We start from the raw sequence: 26,449 nt of genomic DNA, 5'->3' as shown, positions 1-26,449 counted from the left end.
TGGATCTTTGATATCGGTGCCTCCAATCATGTCACATCTGATCAAAACACTCTTCATAGTGTTTCTGAGTATGGTGGCCCTAATGAAATTATTCTTGGTGACGGTACACGTTTACCCATTACACATGCTGGACACACACACTAAAACACACGTCGTAAGCGACTTACACTCAAAGATGTTTTATATGCTCTGAAGTTATGTCAGAATCTTGTTTCTGTTGCTAAACTATGTGATACTAACCATCTTTCAGTGGAATTCTTTCAATCTCATTTTTTTGTGAAGGATCTTCGCATGGGGGCAAGTCTAATGCGAGGAAAGAACACTAAGGATGTCTATCATGCAAGCCTACCTTCCCAGCTCCAACTCAATCTTACCCTTAAACACTCTCCACTTGACCTGCATTATAAATTAGGGCACCCTTTTACTAAAGTATTTAAGCATATTGTTTCTATGATGGGTTTAAAATGATGGGTTTTGAGCATTCTAACACTTCTTAAGTGTACATGCAACCCTAATAAACCTTGGATCTATGTTTTTCGAAGATACATGCAAATAATTATTTTTCCAAGGTTCATATCCTATCTAGCATGGCATGGGGAACTTGAATCAAATAAAGCTAGTAGAAATACTTACCTTGTAGTTGTAGTTGATTGCTTGGAGTTTTAGAGCCTAGCACCAATAGTGTGGATGCCTCAAATGGAAATCACAAATCACCACAAACTTGGAACTTTGAGAGAATAGTCACAACTATCTTGAAATCGGCCCTCTTGCTTTACTCACCTCAACTAGTGTGATTTCAAGAACCAAAGCCTCCTTTATATAGTGTGGTGGATTAGGGTTACATCCATGTAAACCCTAATACCCATGTCTCTTCATTTCCATGAGATCCATGGGTTAAAGCTCCATGGAGTATCCATGGACTTTCCATGCAAGCCTAGCCCATTCCAAATAAGCATTAGCCCACACTATATAAATATAAGAGCCCATATTTAATTAGTAATACTTTTGATCTCTAAATTAATCCTAGATTAATTATAGATCAATACTAATTAAATAATATGATCTTATATTAATATATTAGAACTTATAATATATTAATAAATCATAACTTATACTATTCTCCAAAGATTATCCATAAATTGTTTGGGTGAAGTGCAACCCAAATGGACCATGCCGGGTCGGGTCAAGTAAATACCAAATATAGTTATGGACTTAGACACTATATCCAAAAGTCTCCCACTTGGATAAGTCTAATAACTATAGTTGCAAGTATGACTTCAGGAACCGATCAACAATCATAGCTCTTTAAACTCTGTTGAACTAGAACGCGCCATTTTAGATAAGTGATCATATAATCCTCTGTTCTAGATATCAGCCGGACAAATATATGGAACATGGTCTTACTTATTGTCCAACATTTGTTTCATGATTTCCGATTTGTTTGCCATAGAACTTAACTGAACACATCAATTTAGTTCTGACCGGGCCCGGTACATAGGTCAAAACAAAATCATCGAGGGGCCCAGATATCGCTTCTAATCCAAGAAGGAACAGATAAACTTCGACTCATATGTTTGCTCTACTACTTGTTGAATTACACACAAAGGTATGTTTTATAACATCGAGTTACCAATGCGTTTTCGTACAATCAATGCATAACCAACTGATAGGTAACAAATCATATCTCTAGGTTTGAAGACTTATATGATATTACCGTCTCACGATCACTCGAGATAAATTCCATGAAGTGATTCCAGTGAGCGTGGGTGAGTCCAATGCTCAGAACTTATGAGCACTCATGATTGTTGTAGCCGTGTCCAAAACCTTAGACCTCTGCAACCAATCATGACAGTCTTGATTCATACCTACTTCCGACGTATGACCGACTGTGGAGATTCGAATAATATGATATATCAAACATAATTATTCTGGAAGTCAAAACATACAAAAGAAATATAGTAAACGATTGACAAGTGATAGCAACACTTTACTCATAAATAACAGCTTTTATTTATCATCAAATGTCAATTACATTTTATAAATTTCGAGATTATCTAACTAGTAAAACTAATATCATCCTTCAGCCCTATGCTCCGAGCATGCTGGAGATGCTTAGCCCGAGTCAGTCCCCTCGTGAGGGGATCTTCTGGGTTCTCATCCGATGATACCCTCTTTGCCACGGGGATTCCTTCTTTTATTCGATGTCTAATGAAGTGATATTTTCTGTCAATGTGTCTGGATCTCCCATGATCTCTTGGTTCCTTGGCTAAGGCAACCGTACTATTACTGTCACAGAAAATCTCCATTGGCTCCTTTATAGCTGGTACAACTCCAAGGTCTTCGATGAAGTTCTTTATCCATATAGCTTCCTTTGCAGCCTCGCTTGCTACTATATACTCCGATTCACAAGTGGAATCAGCCACTGTCTCCTGCTTGGAACTTTTCCAAGTAATTGCCCCTCTGTTTAGGGTAAAGACCCAGCACGACTGAGAGCGGAAATTATCCCTGTCAGTCTGAAAGCTAGCATCACTGTACCCTACAACTTTCAAGTCATCACTCCCACCAAGGGTAAGGACCCAGTCCTTAGTCCTTCGCAGGTACTTGAGGATATTCTTTACCGTAGTCCAGCGTGCCTTGCCAGGGTTCCCCTGATACCTGCTAACCATGCTCAAAGCAAAGGCTACATCAGGTCGAGTACACGTCAAAGCATACATGATCGATCCTACAGCTGAAGCATAAGGTAGTCGACTCATTTCTGCTATCTTAGCCTCTGTACTAGCGCTTTGTGTCTTACTCAATCTGGCGTTACTCTGAATGGGTAACTCACCTTTCTTGGAGTTATGCATTTTGAATCTTTTCAACACTTTGTCCACATAGGTGCTTTGACTAAGTCCAATTAGTCTTTTACTCCTGTTTCTCAAAATCCTTATCCCTAGGATATAGGCAGCTTCACCAATGTCCTTCATAGCGAAACACTTCCCAAGCCAGGACTTTACTTCCTGCAGGGCTGGGATGTCATTTCCTATGAGTAGTATGTCATCAACATACAGTACCAAAAAGCTGACTATGCTCCCACTAGCCTTGATATAGACACAAGATTCATCTTCACTCCTTGAAAAGCCAAATTCTTTGACTTTCTCATCAAAGCAAAGATTCCATCTGCGAGGTGCCTGTTTCAATCCATAAATGGATTTCTCGTGTTTACACACTCTATTGGGGTACTCTGTACTGACAAAACCTTCTGGCTGAACCATGTAAACATCTTCAGCCAACTTTCCATTAAGGAAAGCGGTTTTGACATCCATTTGCCATATTTCATAGTCATGAAATGCAGCAATGGCTAACAAAACCCTAATAGATTTAATCTTGGCCACTGGTGAAAAGGTCTCATCATAATCAACTTCCGGAGTTTGAGAATAACCCTTTGCAACCAGTCGTGCCTTATAAGTGTGTACATTACCATCCATGTTGGTCTTCTTCTTGAAGATCCATTTGCACCCAACTATCTTACGATCAGGTACATTGTCAACCAAGTTCCAAACTTGATTGTCATACATGGACTGTATCTCGCTACCCATGGCCTCTTTCCATTTAGCAGCCTCAGGGCCTTCCATGGCTTTCGTGTAGCTGTTAGGCTCATCCAGATTTACCAGTGTGTTATCACTGATAAGTGTCTCACCTTCTGCAGTAATATGGAAACCATAATAATGCTCAGGTGCATTCCTAACTCTGGTGGAACGCCTCAGAGGTATAGATTCTTCAGTTGGCTCAACAGGTGTTTCCTCCTCAGGTTGAAGGCTAGGGTTTGAGGTTCCTTCATCACTTGACTCTTGAAGTTCCTCAAGGTCAATTTGCCTCCCACTGTCTCCTTGAATCATGAATTCTCTCTCTCGAAAGAATCCTCTTCTTGCTACAAAGACCACATTATCACTGGGTCTGTAAAAGATGTAGCCGAAGGATTTCTATGGATAGCCGATGAAAATACACCTTTCGCTTCGGGGTTCGAGCTTATCGTGAGTCTCGCATCTCACGGATGCCTCACAATCCCAAATCTTGATGTGGTCTAGATTGGGAAGTTGGGAACTTTTGCAGTCCACATCTCGTGAGGTGTTTTGGCAACCTTCTTTGGAGGGACTAGATTAAGGATATGGGAGGCAGTCTCTAAGGCATACCCCCAAAATGAGATTGGTAGCGAAGCTCGACTCATCATGGAACGAACCATGTCCAACAAGGTTCGATTGCGCCTCTCAGCTACACCATTCAACTGTGGTGTCCTAGGAGGTGTTAATTGTGAGATAATCCCACATTCCTTAAGATATTCAAGGAACTCAGTACTAAGATACTCACCACCACGATCGGGTTGAAGCATCTTAATGTTCCTGCCCAACTGATTCTCCACTTCTTGCTTAAACTCTTTGAATCTCTCAAAGGTTTCTGACTTATGCTTGATTAAGTAGACATATCCATATCTACTAAAATCATCAGTAAAAGTCACATAAAATCGATTAGCATCTCTTGTGGCAGTTCCGAAGGGTCCACACACATTCGTGTGTATGAGGTCCAACAAACCTTCACCTCTAGCACAAGTTCCAGTAAAAGGTGACTTTGTCATTTTACCAAGCAAACAAGATTCACAACTATCATCTGGCTTTAGGTCAAATGACTCCAAGACTCCATCCTTTGGGAGTTGGCCTATGTGTTTCTTGCTTACATGTCCAAGACGAAAATGCCATAAAGATGCTTTATCTAAGCTAGTGGAAGAGTCAATATACAATACATTATTTCCTAGATTATCTACAACAGATATAGTTTCATACACGCCATCACAAGGTAATGCTTTAAAATAGTGAACATTATTAAAGAAAGCATCAATACTACCATTATTATTATCAAAATAAAAGGTAAAACCTTGTTTATACAATGCATGAAAGGAAATAACATTTCTTGCCATTTTTGGCGAATAATAACACTTATTCAAATCTAATGTAAACCCACTATTTAGCACTAAGGAATAAACTCCTATCTTGGTGATAGGTGAAGCTTTCCTGTTTCCCATGATCAAGTTTATCTTTCCCTGCTCCACATTCTCACTTCTTCTTAGTCCCTGCAAATCACAACATATGTGAATACCACAACCTGTGTCAAGGACCCAAGACTTAGAATGAGGTGAGTTATTAGACAATATAGTGTATATACCTGCATGGTTGGGTTTTACTTTCCCATCCTTCACATCTTGCTGGTACTTTGGGCAGTTTCGCTTCCAGTGCGACTTTTCATGACAATAGAATCATTCAGCCTCATTAGGGTTAGCAGAAGGAGTGACAAAACCTTTCTTGGTTTTGCTTGAAGAAGAGCCTTCAAGGGTCTCACCCTTGGTACCCTTAGAAGGGTTCTTTCTCTTCTTCCCTTTGCCATGCCCGATTGCCAAGACATTGGCCGCAGTTGGAGTAGGAGTAGGAGTAGTAACAACCAACTTACCCTTTAGACCACTTTCCGCGGTCTTCAAGAGTCCCTGAAGTTTACTGAGGGTGACTTCTTCCTGGTTCATGTGATATGTCATGCGGAATTGATCATAACACGATGGTAAGGAGTGCAAAATGATGTCTATTGCTAACTCCTCGGGGAAGTTCACATTCAGCTTCAGTAAACGGTCCACATACCTTTGCATTTTCTGCATGTGGCCCGTGATGGGTTCACCATCCTTCATTCGGGATGTTACCATGGAGGAGATTATTTCATATCGCTCTTGACGAGCACTTTGATGGTAACGGTCCATCAAATCCTGGTGCATCTCAAAAGGATAATAGTCCTCATAGGATTTTTGGAGCTCGGCTATCATGGTGGCCATCATGATGCATGCTACTTTTGTAGCATCCCTTTCATGTACCTCATAATCAGCAAGCTCTTCGGGAGTAGCAGTTGGCTCGGGTACCTTTAGCTCCTTGTCGAGAACATATTCTTTGTTCTCATACCGAGTGACCATCCTGATGTTTCTGATCCAATTAGTAAAGTTGGATCCATCAAAGATGACTCTCCCACAAAGATTCATGCGAGAGAAAGAGCTAGTAGGGTTAGAGCCAGAAGCATTGTGTAACACCGTAAAATTCAAAACAATTTTTCGCATTTTATAAAAACATAATTCATTTATTATTCATAAAAACAACATTGTTTAAAACTCAAATTCATAGCATATAACAATTCCCAAGATCTCATAACATAAAAATTCTGTGTGTGTACTGATCAGGCCGGCGCCTTCCCGCGATCCTCACTAGTACCTGAAACAAATAACACCAAACACTATAAGCACAAAGCTTAGTGAGTTCGCCAAAATACCATATATATAACACATATTAGCCACTCGAGGCCATAACTCTTTGGGTCCGTGCACCCAACTCTATGAACCCTCAGGCTCTATCTCTGTGAACCTTCCGGTTCTAACTCTGTAGCATGCACAACATAAATCACATAGAATAATGCAGTGCAACACATAACACATATATAGCATACAACACTGTATCACATAACTCTAATTACCTACTCAAGGTAAAGTATAGTGAGAAGACTCACCTCGCGTATCTCGGTAACTCGTAAATCCCTGAAATCACTAGTGCTCGATCTCCCGAGCTATAGTCCTCCTATAACAAAAATACATCTCTAATTAACACTTTCCCAACTAGGGTTGACTAACTCTATCAAGTCAACATCGGTCAACTCTGGTCAACGGTCAACGGTCAACCCAACTCGCCGAGTCTGACGTGGACTCGTCGAGTCCCTATGGGGACCCGATTCCTCTGAATCCCCTTCCGACTCACCGAGTCACTCACCCAACTCAGTTACTCAACCCCTGGTTTGAAAACACGGAACAACTCGCTCCAACTCGTCGAGTCTGCTAATGGACTCGACGAGTGCATTCCATGCACAACCCCAAACGACCTTCTGAGGTCAGATCTGTTCCACTAACTCATAGATCCAGTCTTTCCAAGCTTATTTATTACGTAAAGTTTATGTCTTGGTGCTCATATCACACTTATTGACTCATAAATGGTGTTTTATCCTCAAACACAAAGATCCCAAACCAAAACCTCCATAGACTCATAAAAGCTTGGACAAAGAGACAATCTGGATCTCCATGGGTCCAAATCCAGAACCTAACTCGCTTAAGGGACCATGGGAGCACTAGATCTAGTCACAAAAGGGATCAATAAGCCCTAAATCAACATGAACATCACCTCAACAGAAAATGGTTCGAAAACAGTACCTCAAACGTGATGTTCTGGACCTCAGATCTTCAGGAAGTTAACCCTCTTGCTTCCTCTTGGCTATAGCTTCCTTTCACTTGCTAGACAACACCACCAAGGTCGACAATGGCTCCTTCTCTCACTCCAAACGCTCAAGCTCACTAGGGTTTCGCTCTGGGGGCTGGTGAGCACAAATGACGACCATAAGGTAGGTCCCAAACCTGAGAAATTAGGGTTTCATTAAATAGCGCGGACTCGCCGAGTCCACCAATGTGACTCGTCGAGTCCGGTCATTAATCCGGGTTAGAAATCGCGTCTCTACTCGGCGAGTCTACGCACCAACTCGCCGAGTCCTTCCACAAAACTCGAAATAAAATGAATAAATATAATACCTGAAATTCCGGATGTTACAATTCTCCCCCACTTGAATCTGACTTCGCCCTTGAAGTCTCATCCATGAAATAGCTCCGGATGCTGCTCCCGCATCTCACGCTCTGGCTCCCAGGTCAACTCGGATCCTTTCCGATGTTGCCACTGAACCTGTACCAGAGGCACCTCCTTGTTCCTCAGAACCTTGATCTTTCGATCCACAATCGCAACTGGTCTCTCCGCATAGTTCAGGCTCGCATCCACCTGAATGTCCTCTAACAGCACTACCGCCGACTCGTCGGCTATACACTTCCTCAACTGAGACACGTGGAAGGTATTATGAATCCGCTCCAACTCCGCAGGTAGCTCCAAGCGATACGCTACCCTGCCCACCCTCGCGATCACCCTGAACGGACCAATATACCGGGGCCCTATCTTGCCCCTCTTCCTGAATCGAATCACTCCTTTCCAAGGAGATACCTTCAGGAGAACATAATCACCGACCTGGAGCTCAAGCTCGGATCGTCGTCTATCCGCATAACTCTTCTGGCGGCTCTAAGCAGTCAACAATCTCTGCCTGACCCGCTGTATCTGCACTGTCGTCTGAAGCACAATCTCTGTGCTACCCATCACTCGTTTCCCTACCTCTCCCCAACAAATGGGAGTCCGAAACCTCCTCCCATACAACAGCTCAAAAGGCGGCATACCAATGCTCGAATGATGGCTGTTATTGTAGGAGAACTCTGCTAAGGGCAAATACGTGTCCCAACTTCCGCCAAAATCCAACATGCATGCTCGGAGCATGTCCTCGAGCATCTGAATCGTCCGCTCGCTCTGACCGTCAGTTTGTGGGTGGTATGCGGTACTAAAATGCAGCATCGTACCCAACTCCTCATGGAATTTCTTCCAAAATATGGAAGTGAAACGCATATCTCGATCCGACACAATCGAGATCGGCACCCCGTGCCGCGATACCATCTTTCTCACATATACCTCTGCTAACTTTTCCGCAGAAGAACTCTCACTAATGGCGAGAAAGTGAGCGCTCTTTGTCAAACGGTCTACTCACCCAAATCGCATCGACACCCCTCGCCGTTCTCGGCAATTTGGTGATAAAATCCATGGATATCTGCTCCCATTTCCATTCTGGGACTTCCAGTGGCTGCAACTTCCACCAAAATCCAACACGCATGCTCGGAGCATGTCCTCGAGCGTCTGAATCGTTCGCTCGCTCTGACCGTCAGTTTGTGGGTGGTATGCGGTACTAAAATGCAGCATCGTACCCAACTCCTCATGGAATTTCTTCCAAAATCTGGAAGTGAAACGCACATCTCGATCCGACACAATCGAGATCGGCACCCCGTGCCGCGATACCACCTTTCTCACATATACCTCTGCTAACTTTTCCGCAGAAGAACTCTCACTAATGGCGAGAAAATGAGCGCTCTTTGTCAAATGGTCTACTATCACCCAAATCGCATCGACACCCCTCGCCGTTCTCGGCAATTTGGTGATAAAATCCATGGATATCTGCTCCCATTTCCATTCTGGGACTTCCAGTGGCTGCAACTTACCATGCGGTCTCTGATGTTCGGCCTTAACCTTACGACAGGTTAGGCACCTCTCAACAAACCACGCTACATCTCTCTTCATACAGGGCCACCAATACTCCCTTTTAAGATCCAGAAACATCTTAGTGGCCCCGGGATGGATCGAGAATCTCTATCTATGCGCCTCCTCCATCAAGATGGTACACGTTCCTCCAACAAACGGTACCCAAATCCGACCCTGGAAGGTCATAAGCCCTCTGCTATCGGTTACGAACTCTAATACCTGACCGATAACTCGTTCTCTCTTACGGTTCTCCGGTCTTACTGCCTCAGCCTGAGCCCTTCTGATGGTGTCCAACACCGGAGTCATCACCGTCAATCTCATACAAATATCCCGAATCAGGGCGTTCTTTGCCCTACGACTTAGGGCGTCGGCTACCACATTAGCCTTGCTCGAGTGGTAAAGGATCTCACAATCATAATCCTTTACTACATCCAACCATCTTCTCTGACGCATGTTCAGGTTTGGCTGATCCATCAAATACTTCAAACTCTCTTGGTCCGTGTATATCGTACACCAAACCCCATACAGGTAATGACGCAAAATCTTAAGGGCGAACACCATAGCCCCCAACTCTAGATCGTGGGTGGGATACCTTGCCTCGTGAGGCTTCAGCTGCCTCGATGCGTACGCGATCACATTCCCCCTCTGCATCAGCACCGCGCCCAACCCAGATATCGATGCGTCACAATACACCATGAAGTCCTCCATTCCCTCTGGAAGAGCCAACACTGGGGCTTCGCACAATCTCTGGTGAAGAGTCTCAAATGAGGCCTGTTGCTCTAGGCCCCAGTTGAACACCACACCCTTCCAGGTCAACCTGGTGAGAGGAACATCAATCTTGGAGAAATCCCTGATGAACCTCCGATAATAGCCGGCCAACCCTACAAAACTCCTGATCTCGGAAGGAGATTTCGGCACCTCCCAACTCAACACCGCCTCGATCTTGGCTGGATCGACCAAAATCCCCTTTTGGTTAACGAGGTGACCAAGGAATTGCACCTCTCGTAACCAAAAATCGCACTTGGATAATTTGGCATAAAGCCTCTCCGATCTCAGCACACTGAGGATTTCTCGCAAATGCTCCTCATGCTGCTCCCTGGATCTCGAATATACCAATATATCGTCAATGAAAACAATCACTGATCGATCCAGTATCGGTCTGCATACCCTGTTCATGAGATCCATGAACGCTGCAGGCGCATTGGTGAGCCCGAATGGCATCACCACGAACTCGTAATGCCCATAACGAGTCCTGAACGCAGTCTTCTGGATATCCTCCTCGCGCACCCTCATCTGATGATATCCAGATCTCAGATCAATCTTGGAAAACCAAGATGCTCCCTGCAGCTGATTGAACAAATCATCGATCCTCGGCAAAGGATAACGGTTCTTGACCGTTAACTTGTTCAGCTCTCGATAATCTATGCACATTCGGTGCGAACCATCCTTTTTCTTCACAAAAAGGATTGGTGCTCCACACGGCGAGCTACTCGGCTGAATAAACCCCTTCCCCAGCAGCTCCTGAAGCTGCGAGGATAACTCCTGCATCTCTGGATGTGCAAGGCGATAGGGCGCCTTGGCAATAGGAGCTGCCCCCGGAATCAAATCAATGCGAAACTCAACCTGCCTCTCGGGAGGCACACCCGGTAACTCCTCGGGGAAGACATCCGGGAATTCCCGCATTATCGGAACTTCCTCAACCATACTCGGTCTCTCTTCACCAACTCTCGTATCCACCACATATGCTACAAATCCACTACAGCCCTGCTGTAGGCTCTGTCTCGCTCTAGCAGCCGAACAAAACGCTGAATCGGGATGGGTACCCTCGCCATACACCGTAAGAACTCCCCCACTTGGGTCTCGTATAGTCACCAGCTGCCGCTCGCAATCGATAACAGCTCCAAATCTGCTCAACCAATCCATGCCTATGATGACACAGACGTCCCCCATCACAATCGGGACCAAATCGATAGGAAACTCTACACCGAAGATCTCGAGTACACACCCTTGAATCACCTCCGTGGCATACACTGCTCTCTCATCGGCGATGGAGACTCTCAGAGGTCGACTTAACGCCTCCCGACTAATATTGATGTGCTGACTAAAAGTCAACGATACAAAAGATCGACTCGCACCCGAGTCAAATAACACCAAAGCAGGTACATAACTCACAAGAAAAGTACCTACGCATAACATAAAATAAGCACAAAATCTCAAACATTAAAATAAATACATGAAAGAATACATACCAACCACGACATCGGGCGCTGCGCGGACCTCCTCCGCAGTTAACTGGAAGGCTCTCCCCCGAGCCTTCGGCGTCTCGGTCTTCACCAGCCGACTATCCGAAGCTCTAATCGCAGCAGGGGCAGTTCCTTGAGAAGCTCCCTGTGCTGACCCTCGCAGCAACGGACACTCGGCCTTTCGGTGTCCGGTCTGGTTGCAGTGGAAACACACTGCAAACCCCTTTGGGCAGTCCTTGGCCATATGCCCCTCCTTGCCACACTTGTAGCAAGATCCAGCTCTACAAACTCCATCATGACCCTTGCCGCACTTTCCACAAATGCGGCCCTTCTGGCTTCCTGCTTTGGGATCGGCGGGCTTGGCCTGCTTGGCTGCCGGCTGGGACTGTGCCGGTCGCTGATCCCTCCCTTGAGACTCTGAGTCCTCCCTAGCCTGAGTCTCTAACTCAATCTCCTTCTTCCGGGCATTTGCCTGAAGTTCTTCAAATGTCCGGTATGAGGAGTTCGCCACGAACTCCCGAATATCTCTCCTCAAAATACTCAAATAACGGCTCATATGTGCCTGCTCAGTAGACACGTGCTCAGGGCAGAACATCGCCCTCTCATGAAACATCCTGGTAATAACCGTAACGGACTCTGTACCCTGCTTGAGGGTCAAAAACTCCTGTGCCAACCGATCCCGTTCCACCAGGGGAACGTACTCATCACGAAACATGGTGGTGAACCTCTCCCAGGTCACCGCAGCAAGCTCTGCTGGAGAATAGTGTGCTGTCGTGAACTTCCACCAATCCTTCGCCCCCAGGCGAAGCTGGTTCAGCGCAAACCGAACCCTCAAGTGCTCCGGGCACGAGCATGTGTAGAAACACCCCTCAATGTCAGACACCCATCTCATCACTGCAATCGGGTCCTGCGTCCCATCAAACTCTGGTGGCTTCGTGTTGCTGAACTCCCTGAACAACAACGAGTCACCCCCTTGCGGCCTAGCAGCAGCAATGGCTGCGGTGGCCGCTACAACAGCAGCCTCAGAAAGAGCGGCATAACGCTCGTCAAAAGTCTCAATCAGCGCGGTCTTGATAGACCCGAACATCTCTGGTATCTCTGCCCTGATGGCCGCAGCCACCTCCTCATGGATGATCCGGCGGATCTCCTCATCACTGGTCTCACTGCTCTCTGGCGCATGACGTGTCCTCACCATGATCTACCTCTGAAAAACAACATACGATATATTAGAAACTCACTCGAGCATACTCGCACTCGATAACTCATCCCTCCTTGTTTCCCGGCATCCTGAAGATTCTTACTTGAACTGTACACCGTCCCAGTGTTTTTAGTAGTATGGGCCCAATACTACCTTCCACACCGCGTCAGTATACAACCGAAGTCCTCCTCCTAGGATCCCAAGTCCCAAGTACTCTATTATGCAAAATTCTTTCTCTAACAGATCTCTCATAAGCTCCTCGCTGCTACCTACTCACTCTCAAGCATCTCATAGTAGCTCACCTCTCCCTAGGCTAAGGCATCACAAATCAGGCCACTCTAGTCCTAATAGGAGTACCTAGCCCACTCTAACACGAGAATATATCATATCAATATCATAAGCATATAACATAAATGTATCTTGGGAAATCACCGTTCGGGCGCTGACTGATCGTACACACGACTCTGCTCTGCATTTTCCAAAAATCTTTTACTCTTTTTGAAAATATTTCTCAAATCCTCAGTTTGAGTTCAAATACACCCGAAGGTGTACTCGAATCCCTCAAACCAAGACTCTGATACCAACTTGTAACACTGTAAATTTCAAAACAATTTTTCGCATTTTATAAAAACCTAATTCATTTATTATTCATAAAAACATCATTGTTTGAAACTCAAATTCATAGCATATAACAATTCCCAAGATCTCATAACATAAAAATTCCGTGTGTGTACTGATCAGGTCGGCGCCTTCCTGCGATCCTCACTAGTACCTGAAACAAATAACACCAAACACTGTAAGCACAAAGCTTAGTGAGTTCCCCAAAATACCATATATATAACACATATTAGCCACTCGAGGCAATAACTCTTTGGGTCCGTGCACCCAACTCTATGAACCCTTAGGCTCTATCTCTGTGAACCTTCCGGTTCTAACTCTATAGCATGCACAACATAAATCACATAGAATAATGCAGTGCAACACATAACACATATATAGCATACAACACTGTATCACATAACTCTAATTACCTACTCAAGGTAAAGTATAGTGAGAAGACTCACCTCGCGTATCTCGGTAACTCGTAAATCCTTGAAATCACTATTGCTCGATCTCCCGAGCTATAGTCCTCCTATAACACAAATACATCTCTAATTAACACTTTCCCAACTAGGGTCGACTAACTCTATCTAGTCAACATCGGTCAACTCTGGTCAACAGTCAACGGTCAACCCAACTCGCTGAGTCTGGCGTGGACTCACTGAGTCCCTATGGGGACCCGATTCCTCTGAATCCCCTTTCGACTCACCGAGTCACTCACCCCACTCGATTACTCAATCCCTGGTTCGAAAACACGGAACAACTCGCTCCAACTCGTCGAGTCTGCCAATGGACTCGACGAGTGCATTCCATGCACAACCCCAAACGACCTTCTGAGGTCAGATCTGTTCCACTAACTCATAGATCCAGTCTTTCCAAGCTTATTTATTACGTAAATTTTATGTCTTGGTGCTCATATCACACTTATTGACTCATAAATGGTGTTTTATCCTCAAACACAAAGATCCCAAACCAAAACCTCCATAGACTCATATAAAGCTTGGACAAAGAGACAATCTGGATCTCCATGGGTCCAAATCCAGAACCTAACTCGCTTAAGGGACCATGGGAGCACTAGATCTAGTCACAAAAGGGATCAATAAGCCCTAAATCAACATGAACATCACCTCAACAGAAAATGGTTCGAAAACAGTACCTCAAACATGATGTTCTGGACCTTAGATCTTCAGGAAGTTAACCCTTCTTGGCTATAGCTTCCTTTCCCTTGCTAGACAACACCACCAAGGTCGACAATTGCTCCTTCTCTCACTCCAAACGCTCAAGCTCACTAGGGTTTCGCTCTGGGGGCTGGTGAGCACAAATGACGGCCATAAGTCCCTTTAAATAGGTCCCAAACCCAAGAAATTAGGGTTTCATTAAACAGCGTGGACTCGCCGAGTCCACCAATGCGACTCGTCGAGTCCGGTCATTAATCCGGGAGAGAAATCGCGTCTCTACTCGGCGAGTCTACGCACCAACTCGCCGAGTCCTTCCACAAAACTCGAAATAAAATGAATAAATATAATACCTGAAATTCCGGATGTTACACATTGTTATTGGAAGACATCTGAAAGGAAGAGGGAATAGATTAGATTAGATTTAGAGATTGTCCTTAATAAAACACCCAAATGTAGTATTAAGGCTAGGACCCAACACAATATTTTATAACTTAGAAGAGGGATGCCGTAATCTAAGCTATAAGATATTTGAATTTAGGTGAATGACGATTCACCAATTTCCACCATGAAAAAACGAAATTTTAATTAGGTTTTAATTGGTTTAGAAACTCCTAGATTCTTTGAGATTCATTGAACTTTCTTCAATGGCATGTTTCAATCTCGAGTGTGCCCTTCAAGTTTTGTGACTGGGATGCCGAGGATCACAAAACAAGGTGTGAAGTAACCATGCAAATTACTTGGTACCCTTAATGCATTACCCCTCAATCGATGTGCCGGTTAACCACACACGCTCCATCGATACTATGATAAACATTAAGTCACCCTTTACCTACCTTGTTAAGTTCAAGTTAGTGTGCCGGTTAACCACACACGCTCCACTAACGACTTAAACAAAGTGTAAAGTGTAATTTCATGGATTAACACCTTATTCACATTTTCCTAAAATAACTAAGATTGGGAATTCAATAAAGTTTAGTTACTTTAGTATTATCATTATACTTTTAATGAGAATTTTGTAAGTCCTTGTCCTACCCGTTCGGCTAACGACCCTCCACCAGTCAAGCAAGCGGTGGGTGAGAGTGGACACCCATTAAGTTGCCATTTTATAGGCAACAACGTTATACCCACCTTATAGACTGGCTTCGTGAATGAGGCGTACTAGCGGTAAGACGACTTTGATCTTATATATATATATATATATATATATATATATATATATATATATATATATATATATATATATATATATTATTAACTTATAATATTATAAGTATAAGGGTTGAATTTTAACTTTTAAAATTCTAAGGGTTGGAACTAAAGTTTTAATATGACTTTACTTGTTCCAAAAATTGAGGGCACGTTTTGTAAACTTTCAAAACTTTTCATTTCTTATAACTTATGAAGTTAATTGAGTATTAAAATGAAGACTTTTCATTTTTCTAAGTCTTGTGTTCTTTTAATGGTTTTAATTCAAGTGTGACTCTTGGTTTTCCATAACTTGAGGACAAGTTATGGACTCCATTAAAACACATTATGATCAAGAATTAAACTACAAAGTAGGTTACAAACAATTCCTATGATCATCTAGTCTTCATAAGTTCAAGAACATGAATATGAACATTTCAAGAGTCATAAATTACTCATAAAACTTGTAATTATTTTATTATAGCCATTGTAAATGGATTAGCATAAACATTACACCATCTAAAACAAGTTTTATAACATTAAAACAATTTAGGGTAATGTTTCTAGTCCATTTCCAGCAGCAAAAGTTGAAAATCTGCATTCTGAGGCTCCTGCTCGTCAAGTGCATGAACCTACTCTGCGAGTAGGATGAAGATACACATGAAATCGGCGAGTCCCCCCATGGACGCGGTGAGTTCATCAGGCAGACATCAAGATTTCGACTTTTTTCTAATATTTTGCATCAAGTATCAAACAAACAAGCCTAGGCTCTGATACCACTGATGGGTTTTGAGCATTCTAACACTTCCTAAGTGTACATGCAACCCTAATAAACCTTGGATCTATGTTTGTCTAAGATACATGCAAATAATTATTTTTCCAAGGTTCATATCCTATCTAGCATGGAATGGGGAACTTGAATCAAATAAAGCTAGTAGAAATACTTACCTTGTAGTTGTAGTTGATTGCTTGGAGTTTTAGAGCCTAGCACCAATAGTGTGGATGCCTCAAATGGAAATCACAAATCACCACAAACTTGGAACTTTGATAGAATAGTCACAACTATCTTGAAATCGGCCCTCTTGCTTTACTCACCTCAACTAGTGTGATTTCAAGAACCAAAGCCTCCTTTATATAGTGTGGTGGATTAGGGTTACATCCATGTAAACCCTAATACCCATGTCTCTTCATTTCCACGAGATCCATGGGTTAAAGCTCCATGGAGTATCCATGGACTTTCCATGCAAGCCTAGCCCATTCCAAATAAGCATTAGCCTACACTATATAAATATAAGAGCCCATATTTAATTAGTAATACTTTTGATCTCTAAATTAATCCTAGATTAATTATAGATCAATACTAATTAAATAATATGATCTTATATTAATATATTAGAACTTATAATATGTTAATAAATCATAACTTATACTATTCTCCAAAGATTATCCATAAATTGTTCGGGTGACGTGCAACCCAAATGGACCATGCCGGGTCGGGTCAAGTACATACCAAATATAGTTATGGACTTAGACATTATATCCTACCGGTACTCCTAGTGCACTTACAGCTGCTACACTAGGGGTTTACCCCTTTACCCTACACCCACCACTGGCCTTTCCAAGGCAACTTTCCCCAAGCAACGAACCTTTCCAATATCCTTCAATCGTCTGCTGAGCTGCAATTCCGGCCACTCCCAGTACCGGCCATCACACCACTACTCAAAATAATTCCACATACGATGCTCCAGTACTGAAACCTCCACTCTGCGCGAGAAGTCAGAGGTTCCGAAGAGAAGCATATCTCACTCTGCTAAGGTCAAGACTCTACAAGAACTATGCAACATAGATAATGCAACTGCTCCGGGATTACCTGATTCCGCGGTGAGCCACTTAGCATCACCTGACAACTTGAACGACATCGTCGCCTCCACGTGCATACCCATCACAAAACTAATACTGACTATAACATTGAAACTATCCGAAACACTGAACTGCCTAAAGCATTGAGCTGTCTCCCAAAGTATCTCGAGACCTTCCTGGTTTCCAACCATTCTTCGGTTATATGCAACACCGAGTTCCAACTCAACTGTGGAGCTCCAAGGACTCCACTTTTCTTTTGAAAATATTTTACCGTGTCCTTAGTTTGAGTTCAAATACACTTGAAATTGTATCTGAACCCCTCAAACCAAGGCTCTGATACCAACTTGTAACGACCCAAAATACGACCCAAAAATTTTGTATAATCATTACTAAAATCATTATATCAATACCATAAAGTAAAAACCCATACGTCAATATCTTAAAACCATAACAAAGTATCACGAGAAAACTGTATCAAGACTGTATCAAATCATATCTATGAAAAGCTAAATCAACTCCCAAGACAAAAACTGAAGCTGTGGTGTGTGCGATGCCATCATCCCGAGCTCTTCCCTTTACTTGCGGAAGTACCTGAAACCAAAAACTGAAACTGTAAGCACAAACCTTAGTGAGCTCCCCCAAACTACCACATACCATACAATAACATAATAAGCACATACTGGGCCTTGCCCACTGCATCGGACCGAAGTCCGGCTAACTGCATCGGGCCAAAGCCCGGACTAACTGGGCCTTGCCCCCTGCATCGGGCCGAAGCCCAGACTAACTGGAACCTTGCCCCCTGCATCGGATTGAAGTCCGGCTAACTGCATTGGGCCGGAGCCCGGACTAACTGGAACCTTGCCCCCTGCATCAGATTGAAGTCCGGCTAACTGCATTGGGCCGGAGCCCGGACTAACTGGGGCCTTGCCCCCTGCATCGGACCGAAGTCCGGCTAACTGCATCGGGCCGAAGCCCGGACTAACTGGACATAACATAGCATAAATATATCAACTAGCATGATCACATATACTGCGTACTGTATCGAATCGAAGTTCATAACACATAACACAAAAACATGCTTGAATCACAAAGACATCAAGCACACTGAACTACTGCATCGGACCGAGGTACAGAAACTAGTTCTAACTAGACGGGTCAGCATTGTGGCCGTAGACCCGTTCCTACTGGAAGGAAACTCACCTCGAAGAACTGACTGCTGAAAGCTTGAGTAAGAAATCCCTGACTGCTGTTCCGACTGCTCCCTGGGTATCATGACCAATTAAAACACTAAATCAGAATAAGGATCCTTCCATGGGTAAAAGGACTATTTTACCCCCTGCTATGGTGTGGGTCATAACCAAGGCCCAAACCCTTTAATTCTTTTAAGCCATCAATGGCCCACTAATGGCCCGATTTTCTAAATTGGGCCTAACTCCTCATAGGGGCCATACTTAAGCCCAAAAATATCCCTAGCCCATAATCTAACTGACTTCTAATGGCCCACTATGTCTCACAGGCCCAAAATCCACACACAGCCTACACCGAGGCCCAATATGCACAAAGCCCAACTCTACTGAGTACGCTGGGCGTACTCTATTCTACGCTAAGCGTACCGGCCTGCTAGTGAGTATGCGGGGCGTACCTTCACTTACGCTCGGCGTAACCATCCTGTTAAGACACTTTTCCATTAAGTGCTTAATACCCCACTCCAGAGGCTACTAACTCAGATCCAGGTCCTTACTGATGTCTTATTCCATAAAGTCACTAACTTGGTGAGTTGCAATCCACTAAATATACTCAAACTCAAAAAAGGTAACCATATATTTCTAAAACCAAGGCTAGATCTCATGCATGAGCTCATTGGAACCATAAAAATCGAGACTTTACTGCTTATGGGGAACTTTTAGCTCTAAGGATGGCAATCCCAAGCTTGAAGGCGAAGTTTCATCTTAAAGGTCCAACCTTTGGACCTAAAAAGATCCCAAAAGCTCCCTAGATCTAGATCTAAGCTTCTAAGAGGAAAGTTAGAAACTTTATACCTTCAGGAGCTTGCAACTGAGCTAAAGAACTTGGATCCAAAGGCTCTTCCTTGATCAATGAGACCTCAAGATGGTCACTCCATTCCAAAATCACCAAAATGCACACAAAATGGCCTTACAATCTCCATGAACACTCTAGAGAGTTTAGGGTTTCGTGGTGGCTAAGTGAGAATGAGAGGGAGGCTGAAAACCAGGGTATCATGTTCTTTATATAGCGACTTACCCTAAAAATTAGGGTTTTGAGACTCTGAGCGTACGCCTACCCGGACCCGCGATCACTTGCTCTTCTATGCTGGGCGTACACCAGCCTTACGCTGGGCATACCCAGGTAAACACGTGTGCACTACATGCATGCAAAGGGGGCTGCCTTGTTAACTTTTCCATTAAGGGGCCATCATTGTCCACATCTTCAAAGTGTTGTAACTTCTTTATTCTTGATTCGTTTCCGGCGAACTTTATATCCATGGAAAGGTGACGAGAAACCCTACGTTTCTAACAACCCACCCTGGCCCGAAAACTTCTCGAATAACAACCCCAAATTTAATAAAGGACTAAAATGCCCCTGGCCTTAGCCTCTGAAATTCCATAAATGAATATTTTAGAACAAGGCGTTACAGACCTGCTAGGTCGGTACTCTATTTATAGGAGAATTCTATGATTGTGATCAGTGAGATAAATATGTTTGATGTTTGTATATGCCAGTATATGATAGCTATGCGTAGGCCTGTCGAAAAAACCCGAAACCTGTTCTACCCACCCGACCCGTTCCGAATTCGGGTAGAATGGGTGGGGTAGAATGGGTAACGAGTATGAACATTCGGGTAATAGGTTAACCCGATAATAATATAGGTCGGGTTTTAGGTATGAATATTTATTTTCAGGTATACCCCAATACCCGAATTCATTTTTTAAATAATACCAAATATACAATGCAATCACGTTTGCACACTTCAAATAAAACAAAACTCTTCTTCCTTTTTATGAACGGCGACTTGACAATCGATGCAAACTTGCAAAGGGAATACGACGCTGAAGCTGAAGTCCTAAACCGTCATCACAATTCTCAGTTTCTCTCTATCGCACGTAATGAAATTAAAAAAGTACATAACATATTATAATAATTTGTATTGTTATTATAGATGTACTTGTTAATTGTATTGAGTATTTTCCTACCCAATTCTTTATTAAACCAACCAAATTGTAAAAAAATATCAATAAATGTCATTTAAGAAATTTTTGGGTATACCCGATAATTACCCGACCCGACCTCAAGCCCGAATACCCGAAACCCGAAAACCCGAATTACAATATAGGTCGGGTATCGGGTATTATTTTCTTAAGGAAATACCCGTTCTACCCAACCCATTCTACCCGAAACCCGAAAATTTTACCCGTTCGACACCCCTAGCTATGCGCACATGGTTACTTGCTTGTTGGGTTGGGTTGAGGCGGTCCTGCTTTATGCTGAAGGCCAACATACCCTATGAGCGGTCCGGGGAGACTGTAAGCCCACATGGCAGACGAGTCATGCCGAAGGATCGGGATAGATCCAGACAGACTGTAGGTCCGGTAGGGCGGTCCAGTCAGGCCGATGGCCCAGTATGCATGTTGATTGATTGATTATTACTGTCGTGGTATTGTCAGTGTGGTGTTGGTATTTTGGGGGTAGCTCACTACGTGGTTTTTATTTATGATGGAAAAAGTTTAAATTTGGTGTGAATTTTATGGATGTTACACTTAGTCATATCCGGTTCTAGTCCATTTTCCCTCTTAATGCACTAGGCATTTGGAAAATCAGAACAATGAATATTATAGCACATGCAATCGATCCTATACCCGAAGCATATGGGATACGATTCATAATGGGTTACATAAAGACATGATACTAGACCAATCTCTTGCTATAATATTTCCATATATAGAATTTCTTATGTTGAACCATTTCAACGTGGCATTCATATACGTTCATGACTAAGTTCTATTAAAATTTCAATCTAAAATTTTCTAGATTCGAAATGAAGTATTAATGCCCTCTCCCTTAGACCTTACTATAGCTAAACAATTTCCAAATTCTGCAACTTTGCAAATTTAGAACTTTGTTTCCTATAAATAGTATTTCTAACTTTCAACACCTCACATAATAATCATGCTCTGACTAGCACAACAATTATGTTTTTACTAGCATAACAATTATGCTCCCAGTAGCTTTGACATGTACCCAGAAATCAGTTAGACTTCTAGAAATCAATACTTATTGACTTTCTTACTAAAGTTTATATTTTTGATATGTCGTGCTTCAATAAGTCTTTATCTTGACTTATCAAGCTCACACACCATTCATTAGGTAGCTTATGTGTGTGTCTAAACCCTTTCAGAAATCATAACAGTAAGTCTCGAGTGTTCAAACTATTTGTCATTTCTCACAATTTGAACTATGAAAAGGGATGTTGTAATCCTACACGAATTTGAGAACACAGTCATCACCACCAGCTAACTCTAATCCTTTAAAATCTACAAGTGAAAGCATTTCCTCACAATCATTTTCATGAAGTAGAGAGAAACCTCTTACCACTTAGATTTTATGGTGTATGTGTTCCTATCCATATGAATTTGTCATTTTGAACCACTATCACTAGACAAGGTTTATGACAAATTCAAACTCATATGGATTGAACATGCTTAATCTTAATTTTTGCCATCTGACAGCACAAGGGCCTACCAGTGCTTCCAAGTTGTTAACCAGCTCACCCACACTGATCAATATACTTTCATTGATCAAGGTGCTTTGCCTTATGCAATCAAATGAGAACTCATAGAACTCACATGCATGGTCTACTTAACTGGAATGGGCATAGAAACAATATTTTGTCAACATGATAGGTTATCAACCTCAATTTGTGTGCTAGTGATTACTAAAAGGTTTATTCTTGATTAGCTCTTGAAACTATTCAAGACCATTAAGACTCCTACCGACCTCTTGACATATAAGATTCTCTATCAAGCAACATTCCTTGACAAACAAATATTCAAGAGTTGGTGTGGATTCTTATCAATATATCACTTCATACAATTGGTCCTAGTTGGTCTTTGTTTAAAGCAGAACATCACAACTACCAATTTCAAATATGCAAGAGTAAGAAACATTTCCACTCCACATTTCATGAGGTGTTGTAAACCTACTTAGAATATGTTACTCAAGGTACAACTTGGAGTAACTAGAGTATAACTCTAAAACTTGATATCAGAACAAAGTATGATTCATCCTTTTGATTTAACCATTTCAACAATACCCAATTCCTCTTCTTAGTCATATAAATGCACTAAGATGTTCTTAGAGGACCAGTTGCGACATGGTTCCATAATCATTAGGATGATCATAAAACACAATACTAAAGTACTCTCCTTTCCTTTCATATTGGAGAAACTTATCTTTCTGCCTAATTGATTCTTCTTATTCGTTCTGCTATACATTGAAACCTTTTTCAAGGTATTTAGATTTACACTTAATCTTGTAAGAATAACCATATTTACCGAACCATTAGTAAATCATGACGAATAGCCTTTATCATCCTTTGTGGTGGATCTGACCAGTGTACATTAATGTGTACTAGATTCTATATTCCTATAGTCTTTCACTTGACTCACATATACATGTGAACAAGGAATTAGTCTCAATTTCCCAAAGATCAAGATTCTCATACATCACATAATTCAATATTGCATGATTCCAAGTTTCTGTCCAATTGAAACTTAGGTGATGAGAATCCTTCCTAACTTGGTAAATTATGACACGACCACAAGCGATATAACTAAGAATCAAATCCTTTTTTTCAACGTTGTTAACAGTATAAATATATAAACACCAATTTTCCATAATTGCCATTGCAAGGAAACATAAGGTAAATAAAAAAAATTTATTAATAATGTGCGGAAAATTTACCCTTACGATGCAAGTACAAATGAAAAGTATGTTACTAAATATTCCTAAGCAATGTATCATAACTCGTAAGTAGCAGCTCAAAAATCTGATGCGACCGAAATCCATCTCTTCACGATCAAACTCAGCTTAATCTTCTTTTAGGCTTCCTTCCTTTTCTTCGATCCTACAAAACATCAAAATGCAATCTTATCACATCATGTATTAAGAATCTATAAATAGGAACTTAATAGAGTTAGATAGTGGACTTACCTGAAGTAGAGTCACATAATTTGATTTTACAATCCTTGCGATCTTTCAGGTAGATACGGAAGCTTCGCATCCAATGCCTCTTCTCTTGGCAATAGAAACATATGGACTCTTTCGGAATGACACATGGGACTATCTCAAAACTTTCCTTTCTCTTATGATCAAACTTTTCGACCATGGCCGATTTCTCTCCTTTAGGAGGAGAAACCACTTCCAGACTATCACCTTTTCCATCACCAATGTTTATGGAAATTTGGGAGGTAGATCTTCCAGACAAGTATGCTTGACAGGTGCACCAAAGCATTGATGCTTCAGTAACAATTAGAATATAAGTCAGATCAATAAGGGTCACGTCGTGATCTGTCATATAGTATTCATTAACAAACTGAACATATGGCTCGAGAAGTGACTAAAGAACCAAGTCAACTGCCAACTCTTTTTGGAAAACGACACCCAACATTCCCAATTTTTCAAGGTGCGACCTCATGTTTAGACCATGTGCACACATAGAGTTTCCATCTTTATGTTTGCAAGCCAATAGGGCTTGAGTAATTATGGAACCAAGTCATCTTTATGAAATCGTGGGTCAGGGAGAATCACTGGAGGAGGTGGAGGTAGAGAAGTATGATTTCCAGTTCCACCAATGTTTGAAGAAGGGAATGATCTTTCACCTTGATCGACACTTGGAACATCATCTTCAGAAGGAAAGCCTTTTCCAAAAAGATGAGGAAGACTATAGTTGTCAGAACTAGACATCTACAAAATCGAGAAAATTCAAGTTAGTTGATTTAAGTCCTTAATATAACACCTAAATGAAATATTAAGGCTAGGACCCAACACAATAATTCAGAATTCGGAGCAGGGATACCGTAATCTAATTGCAAATTATCTGAAAGTAGGTAAATGACGATTTACCAATTCCACCATGAAAACAAAATTTTAAACGAATTAGGTTTTAGATGAAATTCCTAGATATTTTAAGATTCATTGAACTTTTTAATCGCACGTTTAATGTCGATTATGCCCTTCAAGTTTATGACTGGGATACCGAGGATCACAAAGAAGGTGTGAATAACCATATAAATTAGCTTGGTACTCTCGATGTCATTTATCATCTAATAAATGTGCCGGTTAACCACACACACACACCATCAATCAACGATAATTTATGAGCTACCCATTTCCATCCTTCATTAGTCTCATATTAGTGTGTCGGTTAACCACTGTAAGTCCCTAATTTGCATGTGTATCAATCAAATCCGTTTGATGGTGTGGAATCCCAATCAAACGGATGATGTCAGATCAAATAGAAGAGAAGGAGAAGAAGAATAATATGAATCTTTGTATGTATTGATTTGAATTAAGTTCCTTACACAAGATTCACCCACACAAACGTTCCTTTCTCTCTAGCCGTAAACTCCTTAGGGTTCATCAATCTCTACTCCTCACCCTAACACCTATATTTATACTTGGAGAATATGGGCTTGGTGGACATGGGCCGTAAATGGGTTTACGGCCGTAAACTCAACCGTAAACATGACCTGACCGTAAACTAGACTGTAAGCTCATAAAATATTACACAAAAATATAATTGCCCAGAAAAGAAAAGTATAAACCATATTTTGACCCAACAATCTCCCCGTTAGTTTATAACTTTCTTTTCTTAAATGACCCAACAAGCTCCCCCTAAAAAGTAGCTGACTTTTCTTGTTAATCTTCAATGGGAGCTTTGGCTTCAGCTTTAATCTTCGATGACTTCACGGCTTCAAGATGAACTTGATGAATCTTCAATAAATGACTTCATCTTGAGTAGTTGGGATTTTTTTTTCAGAATTTGACATTGAACGCACGTTGGGTGAGGAGGCTTCTTGTACTGATTCTTGAAAGATGGCGATTTCAGCTTGAGAATCTTCAGATAGAACATCAGAGAGAACAAATCTTCTGGATCACTTCAGCAGGTTCATAGATAGCAGCAGACCGGTTGAGGAGGCTTCAATGCAATCTGTCACATAATCTTCAATTTCTGATTCACCTTGCTTATGGGGTTGAAAGATTGAATGTTGAAAGAATAATCTTCATTTCTTGCTCCTTTGAATGAGAATTCTTCGATGCTCACGGACGAAGCCTTTGGCTCAGAAATCTTCGACACAAACTCCATGAGTCTTATCTATACCCAAAATCACTTTTCAAGACAAAACAAAACTAAAAGAAAACTTAGCACACAAATTAAAACAAAAAAATATATTTTTGGATTTTTCATATTTTATGAAAAAGAAATAAAACAGAAATAACACTATTTTTAATTTTTAATTTTCTGAATTTTTTTAAAAATTTATTTCTCCCTAATATTTAAATTAGAAGAACACTATGAACAAACTTAACAAAAACCAAAGTAATAGCTAACTTTAAGAGTGATTTGGGATTAAAGTTGTTGGACAGCCTTATTCCACTTGTCAGTACCCTTATCTTCACATCTTCGTCTGATCGATCGCCAGTATTGGGGTCCACTTAAACACGAAAAATTTGTGACGATATTTTGGACAATTTACCAATGACATGATACATGCATATATCTAATTGTAACTTTATTATCATGATTGACCCTAATTCTTAAATAAACTTTTCTTAAGACCATTTAACTGACTACAACCAGGGATATTGTTGTCCACCTAAATCGAGCAGTGAGATCTACAGACAATCTGTATGTGTTCAATTTTAAGTGTACTAGAACGTGTTTCC

This window comes from Lactuca sativa, chromosome 7, assembly GCF_002870075.4.
Source record: "Lactuca sativa cultivar Salinas chromosome 7, Lsat_Salinas_v11, whole genome shotgun sequence".
Lineage (NCBI taxonomy): Eukaryota > Viridiplantae > Streptophyta > Magnoliopsida > Asterales > Asteraceae > Lactuca > Lactuca sativa.
The sequence above is the reverse complement of the archived record's forward strand: the minus strand, read 5'-3'. Positions refer to the sequence as shown.